Source organism: Staurois parvus, unplaced genomic scaffold (genome assembly GCF_062004578.1).
Source record: "Staurois parvus isolate SC_StPar_1 unplaced genomic scaffold, SC_StPar_1.0 ptg000447l, whole genome shotgun sequence".
Classification (NCBI taxonomy): Eukaryota; Metazoa; Chordata; class Amphibia; order Anura; family Ranidae; genus Staurois; species Staurois parvus.
In genome coordinates, this window is record NW_028318243.1 from 83,768 (window position 1) to 111,138 (window position 27,371).

At 45.6% G+C, this 27,371-nt stretch overlaps 1 long non-coding RNA gene across 2 annotated transcripts; it reads left to right on the forward strand.

Moving 5' to 3' along the window:
* Positions 1-2,312: 2,312 nt before the first annotated feature.
* LOC149453581 (uncharacterized) lies at positions 2,313-13,300 on the forward strand. Of its 2 annotated transcripts, none has more exons than XR_016314664.1 (3): positions 2,313-2,631; positions 10,042-10,293; positions 13,020-13,300. It is a non-coding gene; the product is annotated as an uncharacterized LOC149453581 (long non-coding RNA). The 2 variants fall into 2 exon arrangements; XR_016314663.1 differs by lacking the exon at positions 2,313-2,631 and adding an exon at positions 5,437-6,202.
* Positions 13,301-27,371: the final 14,071 nt, after the last annotated feature.

Here is a 27,371-nt window from a genome sequence, read left to right on the forward strand (position 1 = left end):
CCCTTCTTTTCTTAAATGCAGCTAAACTGTCTGCAACTAAACCTTGCCAATCGTTCTGTATGGCTAACGTGATGACGTCACATTGTGCCAGTCCAGCCGCTTTTAGGGCAGAATGCGGTGCGAGAAACCCACGTTTACCGCACTGCTTTCCCCGGATGGAAGCGGCGCCATTTTTAAAAGATAAAAGCATTCAGCCACAGCGGTCTTGGTGGGATTGAATGCTTTTAAGGGCAGAAGAGGGATTCGGGGTCCTACAGACCACAGATCCCTCCATAAAGAGGACCTGTCACTGGCCTATTGCTGTCACAAGGGATGATTACATTTCTTCTGACAGCAATAAAAGTGATCAATTTTTTTTTTTTTAAAGTGACAGTATAAAGAAAAAATAAATTGTGCCCCCCATCGCCCCCCCATGCTTACACACAAAGGCAAATGCAGGCATGCAAACAGCGAGCGCCCCACACATGTGAGGTATCAGCGTGATCATCAGATCCTGGGCAGTAATTCCAGCCCCAGACCTCCTCTGGAAATCTAAAGCGGTCACCTGTAAAGGCTTTTAAAGCATTGCCTATGGATTGCAAAATGTACGCCGTTTGCCGCGGTTGCACGGGCGGCGCAATTGTAAAGCGTGATTTGTTTGGTTTCTATTTCCTCAGCGTAATGTGTTTTATATTCTATCCCCCCGAAAAAAAATGAATGTTGGATTGCGTGTTGTTTTCGTGTATTAAAAATGTATTTTTTTCAGTAAAAATTGCGTATGAAAAATTGCTGCGTAAATGCCATGCGAGCTAAAAAATGGAAAAAATAAATAAATTCTCCAGGACCTCTGCTCTAAACAAATCAATGCATGTGGTGTCCGGTGTACAGTGCATGTGGTGTCCGGCGTGTCGGTGTACGGTGCATGTGGTGTCCGGCGTGTCGGTGTACAGTGCATGTGGTGTCCGGCGTGTCGGTGTACAGTGCATGTGGTGTCCGGCGTGTCGGTGTACAGTGCATGTGGTGTCCGGCGTGTCGGTGTACAGTGCATGGGTGTCCGGCGCATGGGGTGTCCGGTGTACGGTGCATGGGGTGCCCAGTGCATGGGGTGTCCGGTGTACGGTGCATGGGGTGTCCAGTGTTTTCACTCAGCATTGGTGTCAGTGGACACAGTAACAACACTCAGCATTGGTGTCAGTGGACACAGTAACAACACTCAGCATTGGTGTCAGTGGACACAGTAACAACCCCCAGCATTGGTGTCAGTGGACACAGTAATAACACTCAGCATTGGTGTCAGTGGACACAGTAACAACACTCAGCATTGGTGTCAGTGGACGCAGTAATAACCCCCTGCATTGGTGTCAGTGGACACAGTAACAACACTCAGCATTGGTGTCAGTGGACGCAGTAATAACCCTCAGCATTGGTGTCAGTGGACACAGTAACAACCCTCAGCATTGGTGTCAGTGGACGCAGTAATAACCCTCAGCATTGGTGTCAGTGGACACAGTAACAACCCTCAGCATTGGTGTCAGTGGACGCAGTAATAACCCTCAGCATTGGTGTCAGTGGACGCAGTAATAACCCCCTACATTGGTGTCAGTGGACGCAGTAATAACCCCCAGCATTGGTATCAGTGGACACAGTAATAACCCCCAGCATTGGTGTCAGTGGACACAGTAAGAACCCCCAGCATTGTAAAGCGTGACTTGTTTGGTTTCTATTTCCTCGGCGTAATGTGTTTTATATTCTACCCCCCGAAAAAAATAAATGTTGGATTGCGTGTTGTCTTCGTGCATTAAAAATGTATTTTTTTCAGTTAAAATTGCATTTGAAAAATTGCTGCATAAATGGCATGCGAGCTAAAAAATGGAAAAAAAATAAATTCTCCAGGACCTCTGCTCTAAACAAATCTATCAAATCTATCCTGTCTGGGGGGTTCTGAGACATTTTGGAGAAAAAAAAAAAAAATGTCAGAAAATGTGTGTGTATATGATGGGGGTGTGTGTACATGATGGGGGTGTGTGTACATGATGGGGGTGTGTGTACATGATGGGGGTGTAAGGATCATGGGCCCATCACAGGAATGCTGGAATTACACATGTGTGAGGAGAGCTAAAAAAAACGTACCTTATCCATGGAAAGTCTTCTCAGTAATGACCTTCCCCTGCCGAGATAGACACACTGTGACGTCACGGCTTTGGCCCCGCCCACTCCACGGCAAACCAAAGGAGACTCCGCCCACTCCTACTGTGAGTCGACTAAATGAGACCACGCCCACTCCCACTGCGAATCCACAAAATGAGGCCCCGCCCACTTTAACAAAAGAAGGCCCCGCCCACACCTACAACAGGCGGCTCCGCCAAATCCTACTTGGATCTACTGTGGAACTCAGTGTCCCCAGACTGCGGGCCGGATATGGCCTGAAAAAGTTATTTAAAAGCCCGCCGAACCAGCCGGTAATTTAAAAAAAAAAAAAAAAAAACGGAAAATAACAAAAAAAAAAAAAGGACCTGCAAATAGCTAGACTGCTCACAGGCAAATAGCTAGACTGCTCACAGGGTCCTCGGTCGCTAGGAGACAGCAGCAAGTGGCAGCCTGGAAGTTCCCGTTTTCATCTGCTGCAGCCAGAGGAGGAGGAGAGCGGATCAGGTACAGTGCATGTGGTGTCCGGTGTACAGTGCATGGGGTGTACAGTGTATGGGGTGTCCGGTGTACAGTGTATGGGGTGTACAGTGTATGGGGTGTCCGGTGTACAGTGTATGGGGTGTACGGTGCATGTGGCATTTATTATTGCATCTACTGACACCAATGCTGGGGGTTATTATTGTTTTCACTCAGCATTGGTGTCAGTGGACACAGTAACAACACTCAGCATTGGTGTCAGTGGACACAGTAACAACCCCCAGCATTGGTGTCAGTGGACACAGTAATAACCCCCAGCATTGGTGTCAGTGGACACAGTAACAACCCCCAGCATTGGTGTCAGTGGACACAGTAACAACCCCCAGCATTGGTGTCAGTGGACACAGTAACAACACTCAGCATTGGTGTCAGTGGACACAGTAACAACCCCCAGCATTGGTGTCAGTGGACACAGTAACAACCCCCAGCATTGGTGTCAGTGGACACAGTAACAACCCCCAGCATTGGTGTCAGTGGACACAGTAACAACCCCCAGCATTGGTGTCAGTGGACACAGTAACAACACTCAGCATTGGTGTCAGTGGACACAGTAACAACCCCCAGCATTGGTGTCAGTGGACACAGTAACAACACTCAGCATTGGTGTCAGTGGACGCAGTAATAACCCCCAGCAATGTAAAGTGTGACTTGTTTGGTTTCTATTTCCTCGGCGTAATGTGTTTTATATTCTATCCCCCGAAAAAAATAAATGTTGGATTGCGTGTTGTTTTCGTGCATTAAAAATGTATTTTTTTCAGTAAAAATTGCATTTGAAAAATTGCTGCATAAATGGCATGCGAGCTAAAAAAATGGGAAAAAAAAAAAAAAAATCTCCAGGACCTCTGCTCTAAACAAATCTATCAAATCTATCCTGTCTGGGGGGTTCTGAGACATTTTGGAGAAAAAAAAAAAAAATTGTGGAAAAAAAAAAATGTCAGAAAATGTGTGTGTGTACATGATGGGGGTGTGTGTACATGATGGGTGTGTGTGTGTGTACATGATGGGGGTGTGTGTGTACATGATGGGGGTGTGTGTACATGATGGGTGTGTGTGTGTGTGTACATGATGGGGGTGTGTGTACATGATGGGGGTGTGTGTGTGTGTACATGATGGGGGTGTGTGTACATGATGGGTGTGTGTGTGTGTACATGATGGGGGTGTGTGTGTGTGTACATGATGGGGGTGTGTGTACATGATGGGTGTGTGTGTGTGTACATGATGGGGGTGTGTGTGTGTACATGATGGGGGTGTGTGTGTGTGTACATGATGGGGGGTGTGTGTACATGATGGGGGTGTAAGGATCATGGGCCCATCACAGGAATGCTGGAATTACACATGTGTGAGGAGAGCTAAAAAAACGTACCTTATCCATGGGAAGTCTTCTCAGTAATGATTTTCCCCTGCTGAGATAGACACACTGTGACATCACGGCTATGGCTCCGCCCACTCCTACTGTGAGTCGGAAAATGAGGCCCCGCCCACTCTCACTGCCAATCCACAAAATGAGGCCCCGCCCACTATAACAAAAGAAGGCACCGCCCACTCCTACTTGAATCAACTAAAGGAGGCTCCTCCCACTCCAAATAAAAAAAGAAGTCCCCCGCGCACACCTACAAAAGGCGGCTCCGCCCAATCATACTTGAATTAACCGTTTCAATGCCGTGCAATTTTACACCTTCCTGCCCAGGCCAGTTTTCAGGTTTCAGCGCTCTCACACTTTGAATGACAATTGCGCGGTCATACAACATTGTACCCAAACTAAAATTTTATAATTTTCTTCACACAACTAGAGCTTTCTTTTGGTGGTATTTAATCACCGCTGGGGTTTTTATTTTTTTGCAAAATTAACAAAAAAAGACCAAAAATTTTGAAAAAAAAAACACATTTTTCTTTGTTTCTGTTATAAAAGTTTACAAATAAATAATTGTTCTTCATAAATTTAGGCCGAGATGTATTCTGCTACATGTCTTTGGTGACAATAACCCAAATTAGGATGTATCATTTAGTTTGTTGGAGAGTTATAGAGTTCACAAACTATGGGATAGATCTGATTATTGATCAATCCTGAAGTACTGACGGCCAATCTAATTTCTTGAGGTCCAAGAATGTCAGAATAGTACAGATATCCCCCAAATGACCCCTTTTTGCAGAGTAGACAGTCCGACGTACTTCATAAGAGGCATGGCGAGTTTTTTGAAGTTGTATTTTTTTGTTATAATTTTTCGGAAAATGAAAAAATTAAAAAATTATGTTCACTATTTTTTTTTTTTACATACTGTCACCAGTGCAGTACAGCGTCATCATATAACTGGCATGGCGGTGAACAGCGACACTGACTGGTGACAGTATGAAAAAAATATATATATATATTTTTTTAATTTTGTTATTATATTTAATTTTTTATTACTTTTTTTTATTTTTTTTAAGATTTTTTTTTTTCATATTTTACTATGACCAAAATAGTACAATGTTACCATAGTAACATTGTACTACTTTGGGGACGTGATCAGTATTTTTTTTTTTTTACACAATTTGCTTATAGCAAAGAATTACTTTGCTATAAGCAAGCATTTACCTGAATGAAATCGATTCATTCAGCTTTTTTTTTTTTTTTTGTGCTTAGCTGTGATTTGGTCACAGCTAATCACATGACATGTGCATGTGATTAGCTGTGACCATTCACAGCTAGGCACTAGTATACAATGGATGGCATGAATGAAGCCATCCATTGTATACAACTGTCATGTGACCTGCTGTGATTGGTCACAGCAGGTCACATGGTACCGGCAACGGGAGCCGGTACTCGGATCTGTCATCGGCCGTGTCCAAGGTGCACGGCCGCTGACAGATTGCACTGCTGCGTCGCTCTGCAACTGCGCAAACCGCGCATGTGCGGGAGCACGCCAAATGGCGTGCACCCGGAATACAGGAGCACATTTGAAGCCGCCAAACGGCCATTGGCCGGGTGGCTAATGGTTAACTAAAGGAGGCTCCGCCCACTCCTACTGGAGCCGTCAACATGAGGTCACGCCCACTTCTACATCAGGAGGCTCCGCCCACTCCTACTGCGAATAAAAAAGAAGGCCCCGCCCACACCTAGAACAGACGGCTCTGGCCAATCCTACTTGAATCAATTAAAGGAGGCTCCGCCCACTCCTACTGTGAGTCGCCTAAATGAGGCCCCGCCCACTCCCATTGTGAATCCACAAAATGAGGCCCCGCCCACTTTAACAAAAGAAGGTCCCGCCCACACCTACAACAGGCAGCTCTGCCCAATCCTACTTGAATCTACTGTGGAACTCAGGGTCCTCAGTCTACGGCCCGCGGGCCGGATATGGCCTGAAAAAGTTATTTAAAAGCTCGCCGAACCAGCCGGTAATTTAAAAAAAAAAAAAAACGGAAAATAACACAAAAAAAAAAAGGACCTGCAAATAGCTAGACTGCTCACAGGGTCCTCGGTCGCTAGGAGACAGCAAGTGGCAGCCTGGAAGTTCCCGTTTTCATCTGCTGCAGCCAGAGGAGGAGGAGAGCGGATCAGGTACAGTGCATGGGGTGTCCGATGCATGGGGTGTCCGGTGTACAGTGCATGTGGTGTCCGGTGTACGGTGCATGTGGTGTCCGGTGTACGGTGCATGGGGTGTCCGGTGCATGGGGTGTCCGGTGCATGGGGTGTCCGGTGTACAGTGCATGGGGTGTCCGGTGCATGGGGTGTCCGGTGCATGGGGTGTCCGGTGTACAGTGCATGGGGTGTCCGGTGTACAGTGCATGGGGTGTCCGGTGCATGGGGTGTCCGGTGCATGGGGTGTCTGGTGTACAGTGCATGGGGTGTCCGGTGCATGGGGTGTCTGGTGTACAGTGCATGGGGTGTCCGGCGTGTCGGTGTTCGGTGCATGGGGTGTACGGTGCATGGGGTTCCCGGTGCGTCGGGTGTCCGGTGCACGGTGCATGTGGTGTCCGGTGTACGGTGCATGGGGTGTACGGTGCATGTGGCATTTATTATTGCATCTACTGACACCAATGCTGGGGGTTATTATTGTTTTCACTCAGCATTGGTGTCAGTGGACGCAGTAACAACACTCGGCATTGATGTCAGTGGACACAGTAACAACCCCCAGCATTGGTGTCAGTGGACACAGTAACAACACTCAGCATTGGTGTCAGTGGACACAGTAACAACCCCCAGCATTGGTGTCAGTGAACACAGTAACAACCCCCAGCATTGGTGTCAGTGAACACAGTAACAACCCCCAGCATTGGTGTCAGTGGACACAGTAACAACACTCAGCATTGGTGTCAGTGGACACAGTAACAACACTCAGCATTGGTGTCAGTGGACGCAGTAATAACCCCCTGCATTGGTGTCAGTGGACACAGTAATAACCCCCTGCATTGGTGTCAGTGGACACAGTAATAACCCCCTGCATTGGTGTCAGTGGACACAGTAATACCACTCAGCATTGGTGTCAGTGGACACAGTAATAACACTCAGCATTGGTGTCAGTGGACACAGTAATAACACTCAGCATTGGTGTCAGTGGACACAGTAATTAATAACCCCCAGCATTGGTGTCAGTGGACGCAGTAATAACCCCCTGCATTGGTGTCAGTGGACACAGTAATAACCCCCTGCATTGGTGTCAGTGGACGCAGTGATAACCCCCTGCATTGGTGTCAGTGGACGCAGTGATAACCCCCTGCATTGGTGTCAGTGGACGCAGTAATAACCCCCAGCATTGGTGTCAGTGGACGCAGTAATAACCCCCTGCATTGGTGTCAGTGGACACAGTAATAACACTCAGCATTGGTGTCAGTGGACGCAGTAATAACCCCCTGCATTGGTGTCAGTGGACGCAGTAATAACCCCCTGCATTGGTGTCAGTGGACGCAGTGATAACCCCCTGCATTGGTGTCAGTGGACGCAGTAATAACCCCCAGCATTGGTGTCAGTGGACACGGGGCTGCACTAGATGGGTGCTTAGGGGTCTTAAGCACCCCCAGAAATTCATGAAGCACCCGCATGTCACCTCCAGAATTCAGATGCCGCTATTTTCTCATGTCAGTGTTTTTTTTAATGTATTTCAATTTACTTGCACCCCCTCTATGTATGCCGGATTCCTAGGGATTCTTTTTTTTTCTGTGGAGGGATACATCTCTGGTGTCATTATGTGATAACCTGCAGTGAGTCCTGGCAGGCTGGTTTCAGTGGTGGATTGATATACAACCTCCCAGCCAATCAGAAAGCACTGTACCCGCCCCCTTATTTGTTTTCTAAGCTGTAACAGGAGGCGGTGCCAGAAGCTGAGAGGAGGGGGAGGGGAGAGAACACAGCCTGCCATGGATGATGGACTACAAGAGGCAGATCCTCCAGGCTCCAGCCTGTTGTTTCCCTACACTTGGTCTAAAGCAGGGGGCTCCAAACATTCTAAACATAGGGCCAGTGTACTGCCCTCCCCAACTGTAGGGGGGCTGGGATGTGGTCAGTGGGAGGAAATAGCGACCCCTCTTTGGTGTTGCTGACAGTGGGGGGGGGGAATAATACCTTCCCAAAGGCCAGATAAAAGTAAGCAAAGGGCCGCATCTGGCCCCAGGGCCAAAGTTTGGAGACCACTGGTCTAAAGGGAAAGAAACAGCACAAGGGGGCGCTCTTTACATCTGGAGGAAAAGAGATTTAACCTCCAAACATGGAAAGGTTTCTTCACAGTAAGAGCTGTGAGAATGTGGAATAGACTCCCTCAGGAGTTGGTTGTGTCCAGCTCAGTGGATTGCTGTAGGAAAGTCCTGGATTCTTTCTTGGATACACAGAATATAACTGGATATAACATTTATAGGGAAAGTGGATCCAGGGAATATCCGATTGCCTCTCGGGGGATCAGGAAGGAAATTTCCCCTACAGGAGCAGATTGGATGATGCTTTGCTGGGTATTTTGCCTTCCTCTGGATCAGCTGTGGGTGTAGGATTATAGCATTTTTTTTTTTTCTATGGTTGAACTGGATGGACTTTTGTCTTTTTTTTCAGCCAGACTAAATATGTAACTATGTAAGCTTCTGCCAGCATGGAGAGTGCAGACTTGTTTCTACAGTGTGGGATACACAGCCTCTTCCTCCATCCATTCAAAACCGCCCCCCCTTCACCCACCCACCCACCAGGAAGTTATTATTCTGTCCAATGACACTGATGCCAGACGTTATTTTAGCACTCGCTGACACCAATGCTGGGGGTTATTATTGCCCTCCCTGACACCAATGCTGGGGGTTATTATTGCCCTTCCTGACACCAATGCTGGGGGTTATTACTGTGTCCACTGACACCAATGCTGGGGGTTATTACTGTGTCCACTGACACCAATGCTGGGGGCTATTCTTGCCCTCACTGACACCAATGCTGGGGGCTATTCTTGCCCTCACTGACACCAATGCTGGGGGCTATTCTTGCCCTCACTGACACCAATGCTGGGGGCTATTCTTGCCCTCACTGACACCAATGCTGGGGGCTATTCTTGCCCTCACTGACACCAATGCTGGGGTGTATTATTGTGTCCACTGACACCAATGCAGGGGTTTATTATTGTGTCCACTGACACCAATGCTGGTTGTTATTATTGAGTCCACTGACACCAATGCTGGGGGTTATTATTGCGTCCCCTGACACCTATGCTGGGGGTTATTATTGCGTCCCCTGACACCTATGCTGGGGGTTATTATTGCGTCCCCTGACACCTATGCTGGGGGTTATTATTGCGTCCCCTGACACCTATGCTGGGGGTTATTATTGCGTCCCCTGACACCTATGCTGGGGGTTATTATTGCGTCCCCTGACACCTATGCTGGGGGTTATTATTGCGTCCCCTGACACCTATGCTGGGGGTTATTTCTGCACTCACTGATACCAATGCTGGGGGTTATTGTACTCCAACTTCTTCAGGGTGCATTGTGATACTCAGCAATATATGCAGCAGGACCAAAGTTGTGAGGAATTGAGGTGTTAATATGTTCTGTTACTGTGCCGCCCTCTGCAGGTGTCAGGGGCCACATTTGAGGCCCTCTGTGTCAGGGATGGGCAACCTAAAAATGACAGAGTGTTAGAGAGGTGTAGTGGGGGAAGGGCCGGGGGGCGGTAGAAGTGCAGACCTCCTTGGCTGCTTCAACAAGAGGGCCGGACTTGCCACCTGTACTACGGAAGTATTTCACAGCTCATGGGGGGGGGGGGCGCACTTGGACCTTTTTTTACCTTGGCTGCCAAAGGGCGTGGTCCCAGCACTGGTGGGGGCGGAGTTTGGCCCTTCGCTCCAGTCCAGTTTTTCTCTGGAATTTAGGAAGGTCTTTACCCTACAGAGCAGTGCGGGAAAATCACAAATGCTTTGATTTTACTCTTCGCAGGGGGAGGGGCACACAATGAGCAAGGCTGAACCCGAACAAGATGGCGACTCTGCGGCAATCCGGGAAACGTTTCCAAAGGTGGCGGTGCTTTGTGCCCTCATTTTCTACAGACGTTGTATACTCAGAAGATCTTCATCACATCTATTGACTGTTCTCGTCCAGTCAGAGGAAAGGCCCATCCATCCAATCAGAGGCCGGGGGCTCCAGTGTAGGATCGGCAGACAGTGCGGGACGCAGATACTTCCATAGAAGGTAAGAAGAAACACAAACATTGAAATGTCCACCTCAGGTTTTGGTGCCTTTGCTGGCTAGCGGGGCTGAGCGTTGGCGAAATTTGTGTGCGTGTGCCTCGCCCCGCCTGTTTACACAATGGAATCATCAGTGGAGGCGTAATAAACACCAACAGCCTACTAACCCATCTGCCATGTGCTGAGTATCCCCACACACACGGTACAACTGACTGCTGACAATCTGGGACTACTTACCTCTGTAAGTCTAGGTTCACACCTCTGCGTGTTCCGTTGGGTTTTGCAGAAACGCTCAGCAGTCCGTTCACATCTCCACATTTTCACCCGGTGCGTTGTGTGTTTTTTTTTTTTTTTTTTAAATAGGGACTTTTTTAAAAGCAAAATGTTGCGTTTTTGGTTCACTAGACATCAATGGAGTTGCTGCAGAAATGCATGTAGTGCGTTATGATGTATTGTTTTACGTATTTTGATGCATTTTGCGTTTTTAATTTGCCTGCAACAAGTTGGAAATAAAAACTGTATAATGCCTAAGGCTTGGTTCACATATATGCATTTTGCGTTTAGTCAGGGGTGTGGAAATGTTTGAAAAAACTACTTGTTCAGGGACTAAATTGGGGACAAAATCTACTTGTCCTGATATTTTTTTTTTTTCTTGTTTTGTTTACAAAACATTTTTATTTTATTTTTTTGTCAAGAAATAGACTACAAAATGGCAGTACAACATCAAGTAAGATATACAACAGGAACAAGGCACGTCTGTAATGTATATGTCACATGGTACAACCATGTAAAGTAAAAAAAGAAAGAGAAAAGAAATGAAGTACATGAGCAATATAGGTAGAAAGGTAGGCAGAGCTATATAGCTACCAAGAAAATGACTCAACCAACCAAAATATGAGTGGGCCTTAGTCAGATAGTAAATGCCTAGGAGTTCTCCAAATTTCCCATTTTTCTGTCAAATAAGTGCATCTTCTCCAATCAGGTGTAATGAATTCTCTCCATGAGCATCAATGCATCAACTCTATGCAGAACTGTGGCCATTGGTACCGTGAGGGATTTCCAATGTAGGGCTATAGCCCATAGGGCGGATATACAGATGGTATGGATCAGCCTCATAATCTCAGTCTGAACTCCCGGGATATGGGCTCCTAGTAGGCAAGGCTGCATAGACAGATGCACCGGGGCCTCGGCCACAGCAGAGGCCACTTCAGAGTTCTTGTGCCATACCAATGAAAGGCCTGGGCAGTCCCAAAATATATGCACTAAGGTACCAGTAAGGCCGCAGCCCCGGAAGCAAAGAGACGTCCCTGGAAACATGATATGTAATCTAGATGGGGTATCATACCATCTGGTTAATATTTTGAGGGCAGTCTCCCGGACAGAGATCTAGAGCTCTTACATATATTATCCGCCATGGACTCCCAATCTTCATCAGAAAAAGTAACACCACTATCCTCCTCCCACGTCTGATGATGCCCTGATGATCAGTGTACATGTCCGCTCCGAGGAATGCTGATTACCGGCTCTCCTCTCCTCTGTCAGTGTGACAGCTCGTTAGGAGAGAAATGCCGATAAGCGGCATTTCCCTGTTTACATGCGATCAGCTGTGATTGGAAACAGCTGATCACATGACTGAGCCGAGATCTTCGGCTCTTTCCGTGGATCAGTGATCCGCTGTGTCCGAGGGACACAGCGCACTGCCGATCGCCGCGCTGCGCGCTCCCAAAGCCAGGTCGAGAGAACCGCCTTGCGCCCGTCATTGGACTATATTGCGAGCGGGAGGTGGTTAAAAAGGCGCAATTAAGGCACTATATAAAGCAATGGAAGAGATGTCCCCTCCCAGTTCTGACCAAGTCTGCGATGATTGGTGGACGAAACGCGTCAATGTAATGACATCATCACGTTCGGTGTCTTCATATGCTGCGGTATCCACGAGGGAAAAGAAGCAAGTAATGCAGCTCGTGTTTGGATAAACACGAGGCAAAAAGGAAAACCACTATGCAACTACTACAAGGAGCTTTTTGGGCAATTTTAAGTGACTCCGTTCACTTCCACCGGTGGCAAGTAGCTTTGCATTAAGCTGAGTCATTATATACCACAATATTTTTGATACGGGACTATACATCCCAATGCCACGATAGGGTCATAAGAGCTCTATTTGAGGGAAATGTTTGGATCAAATAGGTATATACTGAATACCATCTGTTATACAACCTTTATATGGGACATATGTCTCACGCATCCCCAAAGGAACCGCATTTGCTCTTTTAAAACAAGAGGAATTTTTGGAACCCATATCAGGGCATACCCTAAAGAAACATAAATATCTGAATGCTACTTAGAGACTCTCATATATTTTTGGATTTCATCATTACCTATATATGTATGTTTTTCACCTCATCGGTGGAAATTGATCTGGTTTCCAATATGGTAATTTCACATTATTAATATATCTGGCACACTGATATATCACATAATATCATTTCACTAGTTTTCTTTATTTTAGAAACCTCACCAGTATACACATAATTGTTTGGATACTAGTCCATTATTGGTCATACAGAGGAATTTATATCCATCATTCACTAGATATGGTACATCCACAAAGAAGGTAATGAGATGCATATTTAGTCACTACTAAGATTCTCATATGTGCATCAAACAAGGTTGACAATGACGACATAGCTTCATGATTCTTTTGAAATTTTGTATTCCACCATTTATTTCCAGGAACCTTTCAATATATACTTTGATGTTCACTATAAGGAACAGAGAAAGAGGAATAAACAAACAGACCAGGATACTATGTATGGAAATTTCATTTGATGAATACAGAAGAAGTATCACAGCCTCACATTGCAAACTTATTGCCCATGCAGCTTTATTGAAGATGCCGAACGGTTCTTTACTTTTAACTGTTTGATTTTACAACATGATCAAATTATGTTCACCATGTCTATGTCTACCTTTTTCATGATCCATGAGATCAAATAAATACTATATTGCATTCACCAATGTAGTGATCTATTACTCCACATAGGATTAATTACAAACCACCTTCAGGCAGACTTTGCACTAGTCAACTGCCATTTTGTTTTCTTAAGCATTTATGGGTTTATAATCCACACTCAAAAAGTAGTGAGATGGAGATACCGCAAGGTCATCCCAGAGTATGATGACAGTTCTTTCTTCTTTTTATATAGGCTAGCTGCCTTCCCTGAAAAGACAGAATAACTTATCATCAAAGGGCCAAATGGGCCCAAACTCAGCCACCTTAAAACAAAGGAAGCGGAGCCGTCACTCCTCGTCTGGGCAGCGACATCTCCGGCCATGTTAGGTAGCAGGGTGGGATCACGTGTCGAAGAGTCCTATGAGCATACGGGTAGCAAAGTGAGGGTCTGAAGACCCATGCTGGTTTTTTGTATGTCCAAGTAGCTAAAGAATAGATCAAAAGTAATAGATATATGAACATGTAACATTTTGCAGCATCCTACAAAAGACCATCAAAACTGTGTATAATATGCAAATGAGCAAAGTCTTTTCATCCCGGTTCTTGTCTGACTCTCCTCCTATCCCTTCGTGGAGATGGAGTATGCCAAATGGAAGATACCCGAGGGGTGGAAGGTGGACGGTGAGGTGATGGAGTGTCTGCCAGGCCCAATTTGGCCAGGATTTCTCTGCCTTCGGGAAGGAATGTGGCTATGTATGTGCTCCCATTATGTGGAACTATCAGCTTAAAGGGAAAGGCCCATTTGTAGCGGATACGAGCTGAGAAAAGGGTGGTTATGGTTTCCTTAATTTTTCTATGTTTCTCCAATGTAGCCAGAGAGACATCCGGAAATATTTGCAAACTGAACCTTCAAAGGTGATCGTTGGGGTATTCTGAGCAGCTCTGAGTATGTCTTCTTTGGTCAGGAAATCCTCCATACACAGAAAAATGTTCCTAGGCGGTTTATCATTAGGAGGTTTTGGAGGCAGGGCTCTATGGATGTGGTCACAAGCAAAGGACCTAGGGTCGTGGTCCGGAAGGAGAGACTTGAATAGCTTGGTTATGACTTGTGAAAGGTCAGTCAGACTCTGGGACTCCCCGAACTCGCAAATTATTCCTGTGGTTGTCAAGATCCTCAACTTGTGCCTCCAATTGTGCGCGCCCAATTGTGGGCCGTTTGTAAATAATTGTGATCTCTGGAAAGCTCGCCATAAGCTAAGCTGAGCTCATGTTTGGTTTCTAAACGGTCAGTTCTAGAGCCCAACGCGGCTATTTCCTGAGAGAGAACATTCGTGCTCTTGTGGAGTTCTGATTGGAATTTGGCGGCCAGCTTGGTGTACATAGTTTCCAAGCAAGATTCCAAGTCCCCCTTTGTAAGTTGCTGTGCATATTCCCTGACCTGAGCTAATGGATGAGCTGCGGTATCCTGCGTGGGAGCGGATGGAGATGCTTGTTCTGTATTATCTTGAGACATGCTGCAAATCTTGTGTGTTGTAGCCTCCCTAGCGGTCTGATTATGTCCATATTTCTGTGCTCCAAGCAGTACATTTAAAAAAAAATAATAAAAAATTGAATTCAATAATATAATCAAACCAAAAACACTGAAATGTGAAATATAGCGCCAAGTTTGCACATCGCTGAGCAAAGTCGCAGAATCGTTTTCAGTGTCTGATGAGGAATTTCCCCCACGAATCATTATCACTCAATTCTGCAAGTGGTTCTGATTTACTATCGCTGTTCTCTAGCCGGTCTAAAACCGCGTCTGACCTAAAGGGACGCTTTTTGGACGCCATGGACGTTTCTCAGTTTCCAGGCAGAAAGAACAGTAAAAATGCAGGCAGGGCGCAGGACAAAGCACTCGGGACACAATGTATGTGAAATGGTTTGATACAGGAATATTGTACTATGTGATTTTAGTGTGTTTAGTGAATGTCACTTTTCAAATTTCCCGCCAGTTCCGTCCCCCGTACGTCCCGACGTCGCAGGGAACGGAACCCGGAAGTCAGATGCCGGCATTGGCCGGAGGACATTGCCGGGGACACTGCAGGGGGGACATCATGGGAGCGCAGGACAAGGTAAGTGCTGAAGAGATCCCGGAGCAACGCTGCAGGGTGTAGCTCGGGGTTACCGCTTGTGGTGCTGAAACTTTACCCCGAGCTACACTCGGGAATACCGCCAGGGAGGTTAAGTAAATATGTCATAAGGGATTTTTTTAGCATTTCCCCTACTTTTTTTTTCTTGGTGGACGGCTTACAGGAAGTCTCCTGGGGGTGATCGATTGAAATTTGTATAGCCAAGGATGATGATAGCCCCAGGGGACCGATAACGCCCGGTACAGGTGTAAGGTTATAGTTACATAGATGCAATCAGGCGTCTCAGCGCAATCTCTAGATTGTAAAAATGATGATCAACATGTGGAAAGGCAGAGTGGATAGAAGCTGTGGTAGGTATTAGTAAAGGCCAGAGACCCAGAAGCAGGCTCCAACTCCTATTATGGGATGTGATAGGGTAGAAGGGCTTGTGTGGCACAGAATTCCCAGTGTGCTGGCTCTAGGGCCCACCAGAACGGGTGTAGGGAGCCCAGGTGCTTCACTGCCAGTTGTGTCTAGGCCACAGCAGGCCTCCAGGCCCAGTGGGGTCGTGTTAGTAGAGGGAGCTACAGTCCCCAAAGCACTGGAGGGGGACCCTGATGTACCCACTGTGTGGCCCAGATGAGATGAAACCGAAGCCGGGTGGGGTAGGCCGCAGACATCCGTTGCCATGGAGAGGGGCAATATAGCACAGCACCCATCTCCCTGATGCAGGGAAAGTTGGAGGTGCATCCGGTGCCCAACAAGGGTCCGCTGCTGCCCGGATGGCAGCGAATTACATTCTGAGGCGCCGGCGCTCCGGTTGTGCGGCTGCTCCGGTCGCCGTCTTTAACACGCCCCCCCCGACACCCCCCCCCCCAAAATTTTTTTTAACCAAAATCAGATTTAAATCGGAGGTGATTTTAAGAATGTTGGGGGCTTTTAAAAACAGATGGAGCTTTATGGTGACCTAAACATGTAATATTTTTAACATTGCGCTGTATATCTCCTCCTCTCCTCCCTGCCTCTGCAGCACCGCACCCAGGGACTAGCAGGGAGGGGAGAGACCTTGCAGTGTGATGCAACGATTGGCTGCTCCTTAGAAAAGGGTGGGGCAGGGCTTATACTTTATTCCTTTCACTGCCAGAGCCGTTTTTGCGTTTTTTGCACACATTTAAAAAAATCTTTTTTTAAATAAAACCCCCAAACATGATTTATTTTCTGAAAGCAGAGACCCTAGAGAATAAAATAGTGGTAGTTCCACTTTTTTATTTTGCATGATTTTACCGCAACATTTTAGTAAGAAATACAAATAAGTTAATTTTAGGGCTCAACAGCAATAAATTTCCCTATTTTTGTAAAATATAGAAGATGAGGTTGCAGCGAGTAAATAGATATCCAACTTGTAAAACCTTAAATTTGTGCGTTCTCGTGAAATGGCGACAAGCTTCAGTGCCCTATATTTTCTATAGGTCGACACTTTTAAAGCTCCTTATAGGTCACCAGTTTAGTGTCACGGAGGAGTTCTGGTGCTGGAATTATCGCTGTCATCCTGGCGTGCGCGGTGATATGTAACATGTGTATCGCAATTGACGGTTTCATGCGAAAGCGCCCCAGAGTGTGCCTTTACGTTTGTACATGTGTATATTTGGGAGTGGGGGCCTCAGTATTTTTTTTTTTTTTAGGGGGGTGGTATGTGCTTGGGTGTAACTTTCATTTTTTAGAAAAAAAAAAAAAACAAAAAGCTTTTTTTTTTTTCTCATCACATAGGGGACATATCTTTGACATATCCAAGGTATAAAAGACCCTGCATGTCTCCCCTCTGCTCCACTGACTGTAATGTGGGGCACATCTGCACCATATTCCATTCATTCCTGGGGATTGTATTACAATCTCTCAACGGAGACCCGGAAGTGACATCATAACGTCACTTCCGGGTCAGCACAAGGGGAGCGGACTTGTCCGTTCTTCTTCCTCCTCTCTAGCCAACGGTGAGCTGGGCCCGCAGATGGGCAAGCAGAGCCCCGGAGACCTCACGTTCTGGGCACGGAGAGGCTGGCACTGTGTGAGAGCATTTGGCGGCAGCGCTGTTACAGGGCATTCTTCAAGTGGCTAAGTCTTGGTTCACATTGAATGCGGCTTTGAAATCACGCTACTTCAGCTGAAGTGGCGCGGTTTCAAAGCTGCTGGTCAGTGCGATTTCATGTGCGGTTTGCCAACATCTGTGCAACTTCATGCACAGATGTCAATGCAAGTCGCACATGAAATCGCCAAAAATAGCGCAAGTCACAGTCACACCGATTTGAACGGTTCCATGGGCACAAATAGGGTGTGACTTGTCATGCAATTATAAACTGTCGAATCGCACAACAAATCACATTCTGTCTTCTGCCTGTGGTGCACACAGCTTCCACACAGCACAAAGCCACATTCATCTGCATTAGAGGTACCTGCAGAGCTAAGTCTTGGCTAAGGTTCAGGCTCATCCTATGGGAATCGGTCACATGATAGCAGGGCAACGGACCAATTGGCTGCGGCCGAGGAATTGCCTGCCAGGAGCCACGTGGCTATATTTGGTCAGTGATGTCACCAACATCCCTGTCTTTGTTACATGGCCAAGGAATTTCACAGCAGCAGCTGATTGGGTCGGCAGCCTGCTATCATGTGACAGTTTCCCATGGGTTCAACACAAACTGGATTTTTGCCCAAACCTTAGTTCATCCTTAGTCAAGTGTTGGCTGTCATGTGACAATTTCCCAAAGGTTTGGACAAGCCTAGGATTGACCCAAACTATAGCTCCTCCCTAGTGCAGTCCCCTTTATATCACAGTGCCCTTTACAGTGCAGTCCCCTTTATATCACAGTGCAGTCCCCTTTATATTACAGTGGCCCTTTACAGTGCAGTCCCCTTTATATATCAGTGGCCCTTTACAGTGCAGTCCCCTTTATATTACAGTGGCTCTTTACAGTGCAGTCCCCTTTATATTACAGTGCAGTCCCCTTTATATTACAGTGCAGTCCCCTTTATATTACAGTGGCCCTTTACAGTGCAGTCTCATTTATATTACAGTGGCCCTTTACAGTGCAGTCCCCTTTATATTACAGTGCAGTCCCCTTTATATTACAGTGGCCCTTTACAGTGCAGTCCCCTTTATATTACAGTGGCCCTTTGCAGTGCAGTCCCCTTTATATTACAGTGGCCCTTTACAGTGCAGTCTCATTTATATTACAGTGGCCCTTTACAGTGCAGTCCCCTTTATATTACAGTGCAGTCCCCTTTATATTACAGTGGCCCTTTACAGTGCAGTCCCCTTTATATTACAGTGGCCCTTTGCAGTGCAGTCCCCTTTATATTACAGTGGCCCTTTACAGTGCAGTCCCCTTCATATCACAGTGCCCTTTACAGTGCAGTCCCCTTTATATTACAATGCCCTTTACAGTGCAGTCCCCTTTATATTACAGTGCCCTTTACAATGCAGTCCCCTTCATATCACAGTGCCCTTTAGAGTGCAGTCCCCTTTATATTACAGTGCAGTCCCCTTCATATCACAGTGCCCTTTACAGTGCAGTCCCCTTCATATCACAGTGCCCTTTACAGTGCAGTCCCCTTTATATCACAGTGCCCTTTTACAGTGTGGTCACTTTTATATCAGTGTTGCTAGCAAATCACAGCCCCCCATCACAGTGCCCCTTGCAGTGATCCTCCCACCTTTCCTCTCTTACATCACTGTCCCCTTTCAATCTCTGCCTCCCTACACAGTCCTTCCTTTGGCAGGGTGGAGGCATTTATCAGCCTGTTTCCTTTCCCGGGTCTCCCGAGCTGCAGATGTGGACGGAGGGCGGGAGCTGGCCAACTTATGTTAACAAGAGGGTGATTACCTGCCTATTAATATTAAAGGACTCGTGCTCTCCAGACCTGCCGCTCCTCCCGCCCCCTGCCCTGCAGATGGAATGACATCAGTGGCTGGGAGAGGACATGCAGGTTGCCCATTGTCCTAATGCGAAGCACTGTCACCGCTCACCTCCTGCTGTGCGGCCTGGTTACTAACACTCCAGAGTCCAGCGCTGGTCCACAAAGTGTAAGCTCTTTAATAAACATTTTTTTTTTTAAAAGTCTATGTAAAGCACAAATTTTTCTTTTGAATTTTGGATGGAGTCAGAAGAGATCATTCTAAATCATTTAGAGTAAAAAAAGTATTATTAAAACACAACTTCTTTATTGCTGTTGATCTCAAAGCATCCCACCATGTTGTATACATAATAAAAAAGTACAAACTCCCGGTCTGTCCCAAGCAACATTCTTTGTGTTATAGGAGGTGTAACTTAGTCTGCATTTCCTTCATATGGAGCCCCAAGGATGGAGTAGCATGGAACAGATTAATATCATAGCTAGAGGATTACATCGTGGAACTTTTTATTATATGTTATGTGGATTGCTGTGTATGTGGTTCAACATCAAACAATGTACACTTAGGCTGTATTACATAAACACCTTTTTTCTCAACCTTTTTTCATGGAGGAACCCTTGAAATAACTTTCCAGTCTCAGGGAACCCCTACAAAGAATTACTATAGCTGTAGCTCACAATACACTAGTGTGATAGCCACTGGGAAGAATGCTCCTTCAATTGGTAGCCACTGGGAAGAATGCTCCTTCAATTGGTAGCCACTGGGAAGAATGCTCCTTCAATTGGTAGCCACTGGGAAGAATGCTCCTTCAATTGGTAGCCACTGGGAAGAATGCTCCTTCAATTGGTAGCCACTGGGAAGAATGCTCCTTCAATTGGTAGCCAGTGGGAAGAATGCTCCTTCAATTGGTAGTCAGTGGGAAGAATGCTCCTTCAATTGGTAGCCACTGGGAAGAATGCTCCTTCAATTGGTAGTCAGTGGGAAGAATGCTCCTTCAATTGGTAGCCACTGGGAAGAATGCTCCTTCAGTTGGTAGTCAGTGGGAAGAATGTTCCTTCAGTTGGTAGTCAGTGGGAAGAATGCTCCTTCAGTTGGTAGTCAGTGGGAAGAATGTTCCTTCACTTGGTAGTCAGTGGGAAGAATGCTCCTTCAATTGGTAGTGGGAGGAATGCTCCTTTTGATTGGTAGTCAGTGGGAAGAATGCTCCTTCTGTTTCAATATTTTTATTAAGAAAGTTTTGTTTTATGAACACAACAAGCTCAATATATGCCCACGCAGGGACCGCGCGTAACAGTAACTCAGGAACAGGTACATCCTGCTGACTTGTATTAGCCACATAATACAATGCCCAATAACAGCAAGGAAGGACGGCAAAAAGCCAAACCAAATATTACCAGCAGTAGTCCAACAGAGTACGGTAAAGAGAAGAGGATAGAAAAAGGTCAGAAGAAAGAAAAAAAAAAAAGGAGTCAGAAAGAAAACATAGAGAAAAGGGAGACTAGAAGAGTCACGAATCCAGGGCTAGCACAGGTATCAATTATAAGGGGTCATAACTAGTAAGGGGCAGGGATGGCAAGGAATATTGTATCCAAGGTTCCCAAACCTTAAATCTCGGATGAGAATCATGAAGAATGCTAGATATCTGTTCATTGATCAACATATCATTCATCCGGGTCTTCACCCCTTGGAAAACAACCGAAGGGGTTCTCCAAGTTTGAGCTATGGCGCATTTTGGCCAAAATAAATAGGTAAGATGCCAATTTCTGCTGAGGTCTAGACAGACCCAGAATTGGGCAATGTAGAAGGGCCACCCTTGCATCCCTATGGACCGTAATGTGAAATAGCATTTGTAGCAAACCAAAAACCCTAGACCAGAAGCCTATCAATCGCGGGCACGGCCACCAAATATGTAAGACATCCCCACATAGACCACAATTCTGGAATCCTATATCTCTGCCAGTCGGATTAAAGTGTGCAGTCCGAGCCGGGACCCAGTACCATCGCAGGAGAACTTTGTAGGCTGCCTCAAGAGTGACTGTATTGAATGAACATTTTGCCACCATCCCCAAGGCCCTACGCCAATTGTCCGCTGCAATCGAGCCACCCAGATCTTGTTCCCACTGAGAGACATAAGACGGGTGGTGAAGAGGACCTACTGTTAAGGGAGGCATAAATTACAGAAATGAGACTAGGGGACCCTGGGGAGTGCTGACAAACGTGTTCAAAGGACGTTTTGCGGTAAGGGTATGTAGAAGTACGACGGAGGGAAAGGACTCAGTGGCGCAATTGCAAATACCGATAATATTCCCGTGGCGGGACCCCCTTTGATGCTTGAAGAGATGCCCATGAAGGAAACGTAAGAGCGTTCAGAAAATCATGTACGATAACAAAGCCATGGGAGGTCCACCAAGAGAAAGAAGGGGGGTGTTCTAGGCTTGGCGGAAACAAAGGATTATACGTGATTGGCAAAAGAGGTAGAAATGATGAAATCAAATTACCCAAATATTTTACAGAATCCAAGGTTTGTAAACTGTGAAGCATGATAGGGCTCAAATCTGGAGGGAGTAGCTCAGGCGGGAGCCAAAGCAATGCAGTTAAGGAAAGCGGAGCACAGTTGGGTAATTCCAATAGTACCCATAACGGGATATCTGTCGTGGCATGAAGCATAGACAACTGGGAAATCTGGGCTGCCAAGTAATATCTAGAAATGTGTGGGACTCCCAAACCTCCCTGCAATATATGAGTATATAGAGTGGCTCTAGGCACACTGGGCCGTTTATGAGCCCAAATAAAACTGAATCTGGCTTTGCAGTACACAAAGAAAAACCGCAGGGACCTGAATAGGAAGAGTACAGAAAAAGTACAGGATCTTCGGCAAAATAGTCATCTTGACAGGATGTAACCGGCCAATCCAAGATAGAGAAGGAATCTGCCAAGAATGAAGCAGAGAAGTAACAGAGCACAATAAGGGGTAATAATTAGCCGAAAATAAAGTAGAATAGGAGGAAGTAAGTGTAACGGCCAGATAAGCCAGAGAATGGGACACCCAACGGTAGGGAAAGTGTGTCTGCAACCGGTCAACCAGGTCGGCAGGGAGCGTAATATTCAAAGCCGTGGTTTTAGACAAATTAATGCGGAGGCCAGAAATAGTCGAAAAACGGTCCAATATGACTTGGAGATTGGGGAGAGTGATGAGAGGATTGGTTAAAACCAAAAGGGCATCATCCGCATAAAAGTTGGCCTTGTATTGAGTGCCGGCATAGGGGACACCAGGAAGAATGCTCCTTCAATTGGTAGTCAGTTGGAAGAATGCTCCTTCAATTGGTAGTCAGTTGAAAGAATGCTCCTTGCATTGGTGGTCAGTGGGAAGAATGCTTCTTCAGTTGGTGGTCAGTGGGAAGAATGCTCCTTCAATTGGTGATCAGTGGGAAGAATGCTCCTTGCATTGGTGGTCAGTGGGAAGAATGCTCCTTGCATTGGTGGTCAGTGGGAAGAATGCTTCTTCAGTTGGTGGTCAGTGGGAAGAATGCTCCTTCAATTGGTGATCAGTGGGAAGAATGCTCCTTGCATTGGTAGACAGTGGGAAGAATGTCCCTTATCTTATACAAGTGCAGTATGACAAACTGCGAGAACTCCCAGTTTAGTCACCAGACTACCCTGAAGGTAATGATGACGTTGTCTTCTCAGGGGGCATCTGGGCTGCCCTGGCTATAGCACCAACCTATATTGCCAATAGGGCACCCTATCTTGAGGTCACTTTTCTACCCGGGCAATATTTGATATTTTTCACACACAAGTGAAAATTGTCTTTTTTTTGCAAGAAGTACCTTAAACTCTCAAACGTCAAGCCTTAACATTACCCTCCTACAGTACCCCAAATTTTCCCTAGGCAAAGCTTTTTGACCTCTTCAGGTTATCAATACGGAGCTAACTGTGATTGATGGTCCTAGAATTTTCCTAGATTTTTTTTCCCAGCAGGTGCAAATTGGATCATGTGTCAGGAATCTAGGAGTGACCAGAAAGGTGTGGACTGACACAGGGAAACGCAGGTCTCAGGTACAATATAATACAGTTTATTATTAGCCACCCAGATATATATAAACGCACAGTGAACAAACCCACCTTCCACTAATCTTTAGGAGGTGCAGGAACACAGGCGTAGTCAGGGCTGGAGAGGTGGAACGGTCAGGCCGGCCGTAGGGTTCTGTAATGACCGTTTGGTGGTACCTCTAGCGGTCCACCGGGCAGGATTCCCCAGGGCGCGGAGTCTAAGCCCCAGTCTGCCTTTTCACCAGAGCCCCTGATGGTGGGGATGGACTTGGCGCAGGACTGAGACCAGGTTGCGGCCCCTGAGTACACCTGCTAGTGGTAGAGGGATCCGCCAGAGGTATGTGCAGGTACGGCTGGATCCGTGCAGGATGGATGGATGGCAGAGTAGTTAGCGTGGTCAGACAAGCCGGGTCGGTAACGGTGGAGGCAGATCAGTACAGAGCAGCAGGCAAAGAGTAAACGGGTCACAAGCCAAGGTACAGCAACAGGAGGTCAAACAGCATAGGAGTAGGCAGAAGAATAGTCAGGGATGAGCCAGTAGTCAGAACAGGAGACGGTCAACAGAGATCAGGATCAAGCCGGGTCAGCAACGAAGCAGGAACACAGGATACAGGTACAGAGGCTCATGGGAAAACATACACCAAGGCCCAGAGCACAGGCCTGGTCATGCCTTATATACACCTTTCTGTAATCAGCCCCAGGTTTGGCTGATTGTGAGCTTCTGGCTGCTAAGAGCACCCGCTGGTCAGCTCTGGTACTGCAGCCCACACGGCAGGCGAGTCCCACCACCAATGCTGAGTCCATTCCTGACATCATGCTTTGATGGAGTTCATTTTTGCCTTCCTCTGGATCAACTGTGGGTGTAGGATTATAACTTTTTTTTTTCTATGGTTGAACTGGATGGACTTTTGTCTTTTTTTAGCCAGACTAACTATGTAGAACTATTGCTCTCACTCTGCGTCACATGTCACAAAATGTTCAGATCAATCACTGTTTACAAAAACAGGTAGACCCTATGCATGCGTTTGCATTTGCACGGGTAGGGGTGCTTTCAATTTTTCTTAAATAACATCCTATTTTTTCGTTTAATTTTTGACACTTTTTCCTTTCCTTTATTGCTAGCAAAAGTGAGCTAACAAACACTACGTGATAGTATGGGCATGTGACAGGTTCTCTGTATGGTAAAAATCTTGAATGACCCCGCTGCCCACTGCCATACACCCGTTCTAGCAAACTTTATATAATTATAAAAATAGGGTGTTTTGGTTAACATGCGATGCATTACGTTTAAGCCGGCCAACTGCGTCAAAGTAATCTCTCTGGTCAGTCCTTACACTACTATACAAAATGAAAAATACTTCCTTGCCCGTAGCATACATCAGTGGATACAGTACCAATATAAGGCATATGTAGGAGAGCTACAGGTTCAGGTCCGGTCACTGGGCTGCACTGTAATAATAATAAGATATACATGTGCTCTAATCCAAATAGCTTATACACATACAGTTGTGCTCAAACGTTTACATACCCTGGCAAAAATTGCGAAATTTTGGCATTGATATTGGAAATATGACCGATCATGTCAAAAATGCTCTTTTATTGAAGGATAATGATCATATGAAGTCATTTATTATCAAATAGTTGTTTGGCTCCTTTTTAAATCATAATGATAACAGAAATCACCCAAATGGCTATGATCAAAAGTTTCCCTCCCCTGGAATGTTTGGCCTTGGTACAGACACACAAGGTGACACACACGGGCTAAAATGCCAATTAGAGGTTAATGTCCCACATCTGTGGCTTTTTAAATTGCAATTAGTGTCAGTGTATAAATAGTCAATGGGTTTGTTGGCTCTTACATGGAAGCACTGACTAGGCTAGATACTGAGCCATGGGGAGCAGAAAAGACCTGTCAAAAGTCCTGCGTAACAAGGTAATGGAACTTTATAAAGATGGAAAAGGACGTAAAAATGTCCAAAGCCTTGAATATGCCAATCAGTAGTAGTAAATCACCTATTAAGAAGTGGAAAGTTTGGGGATCTCTTGATACCAAGCCAAGGTCAGGTAGACCAAGAAAGATTGCAGCCACAACTGCCAGAAGAATTGTTCGGGATTCAAAGAAAAACCCACAGGCAACCTCAAAAGAAATCCAGGCTGCTCTGGAAAAAGATGATGTGGTTGTTTTTAAGGAGTACAATACGGTGATACTTGAACAAAAATGAGCTGTTTGGTCGAGGTGCCAGAACAAAGCTTTTACTGCACCAATGCCACAAAAAATTCCGGTTACAATATGCCTGACAACACCTTGACATGCCTAACCGGGCCTTCTTGTGTCATTGGTGCAGTAAAGGCTTCTTTCTGGCACGTCGACTATGCAGCTCATTTTTGTTGAAGTGTCATCATATTGTGCTCCTTCAAAACAACCACACTGTCTTTTTCCAGAGCAGCCAGGATTTTTCTTGTGGTTGCCTGTGGGTTTCCCTTTGTATCCCAAACAATTCTTCTGTCAGTTATGGCTGCAATCTTTCTTGGTCTATCTGACCTTGGCTTGGTATCAAGAGATCCCTGACCTTTCCACTTTTTAATAGGTGATTTAACTGTACCGATTGGCATATTCAAGGCTTTGGACATCTTTTTATGTCCTTTTCCATCTTCATAAAGCGCCATTATCTTGTTACGCAGGACTTTTGACAGTTCTTTTCTGATCCCCATGGCTCAGTATCTAGCCTAGTCAGTGCTTCACATAAGAACTAACAAACTCATTGACTATTTATACACTGACACTAATTGCAATTTAAAAAGCCACAGATGTGGGACATTAACCTCTAATTGGCATTTTAACCCGTGTATGTCACCTTGTGTGTCTGTACCAAGGCCAAACATTCCAGGGGATGGAAACTTTTAATCTGAGCCTTTTGGGTGATTTCTGTTATTATGATTTAAAAAGGAGCCAAACAACTATTTTATTGAAGGATGATGATTATATGAAGCCATTTATTATCAAAGAGCATTTTGTGGCATGATCAGTCATATGTTCAATATCTATGCCAACATTTCACAATTTCTGCCAGGGTATGTAAACTTTTGAGCACAACTGTATATTAACCCATCAGGTGCTAATGAAAACAAAAAATGTGAATGGACTTTCTGTACACTGCTATACCCCCTTTATGCATTTCTAGTGCACTTTACATAAAAACAGGGATTTTTGGTTCACATGCATTGCAATACATGTTTAAGCCGGCCAACTGCGTCAAAGTAATCCCTCTCTGGCCAGTCCCTACTCTACTCTACTTTCATATTATATGGTCTTGCTGGTAAAAAGACTGATTTCATTTCCAATCAGGTTTTTGTGTGATATTATTTCTATCTATCTCTATCCATTCAGTCGTATCCGACCCTTGGCGATTGCATGGACCGTCACTTGTAAGCAACTCTTTTCCATGAATTCTCTTATTATTATTTTACAGAGTAGGTTGCCAGGTCTTTCCCCAACCCCCTACCATGCAGGATCCCGCATGGCCAGGGATGAAACTAGGACAATTTTAGACAGGAGCCAATTAACCTACCAGCATGTCTTTAGAGTGTGGGAGGAAACCGGAGTACCCGGAGGAAACCCACGCGAACACAGGGAGAACATGCAAACTCCATGCAGGAGGCGCCATGGTTGGGAATCAAACTCATGACCCAATTACTGCAAAGCAGAAGTGCTAACCACTAAGCCACTGTGCCGCCCATCTCTATATCTATCTATAACTATATCTATCTATAACTATATCTCTATATCTGTCTCTATCTATATCTCTACTGTATATCTATATCTAGCTCTATCTATCTCTCTCTATATCTCTATCTATATCTATCTATATAGCTCTATCTATATCTCTATATAAATCTCTACTGTATATCTATATCTATCTATATCTCTCTATCTGTCTATATCTCTACTCTCTCTATCTATCTATCTATATCTCTATCTATATAGCTCTATCTCTATCTATCTATATCTCTACTGTATATCTATATCTATCTCTATCTATCTCTCTCTATATCTCTATCTATATCTA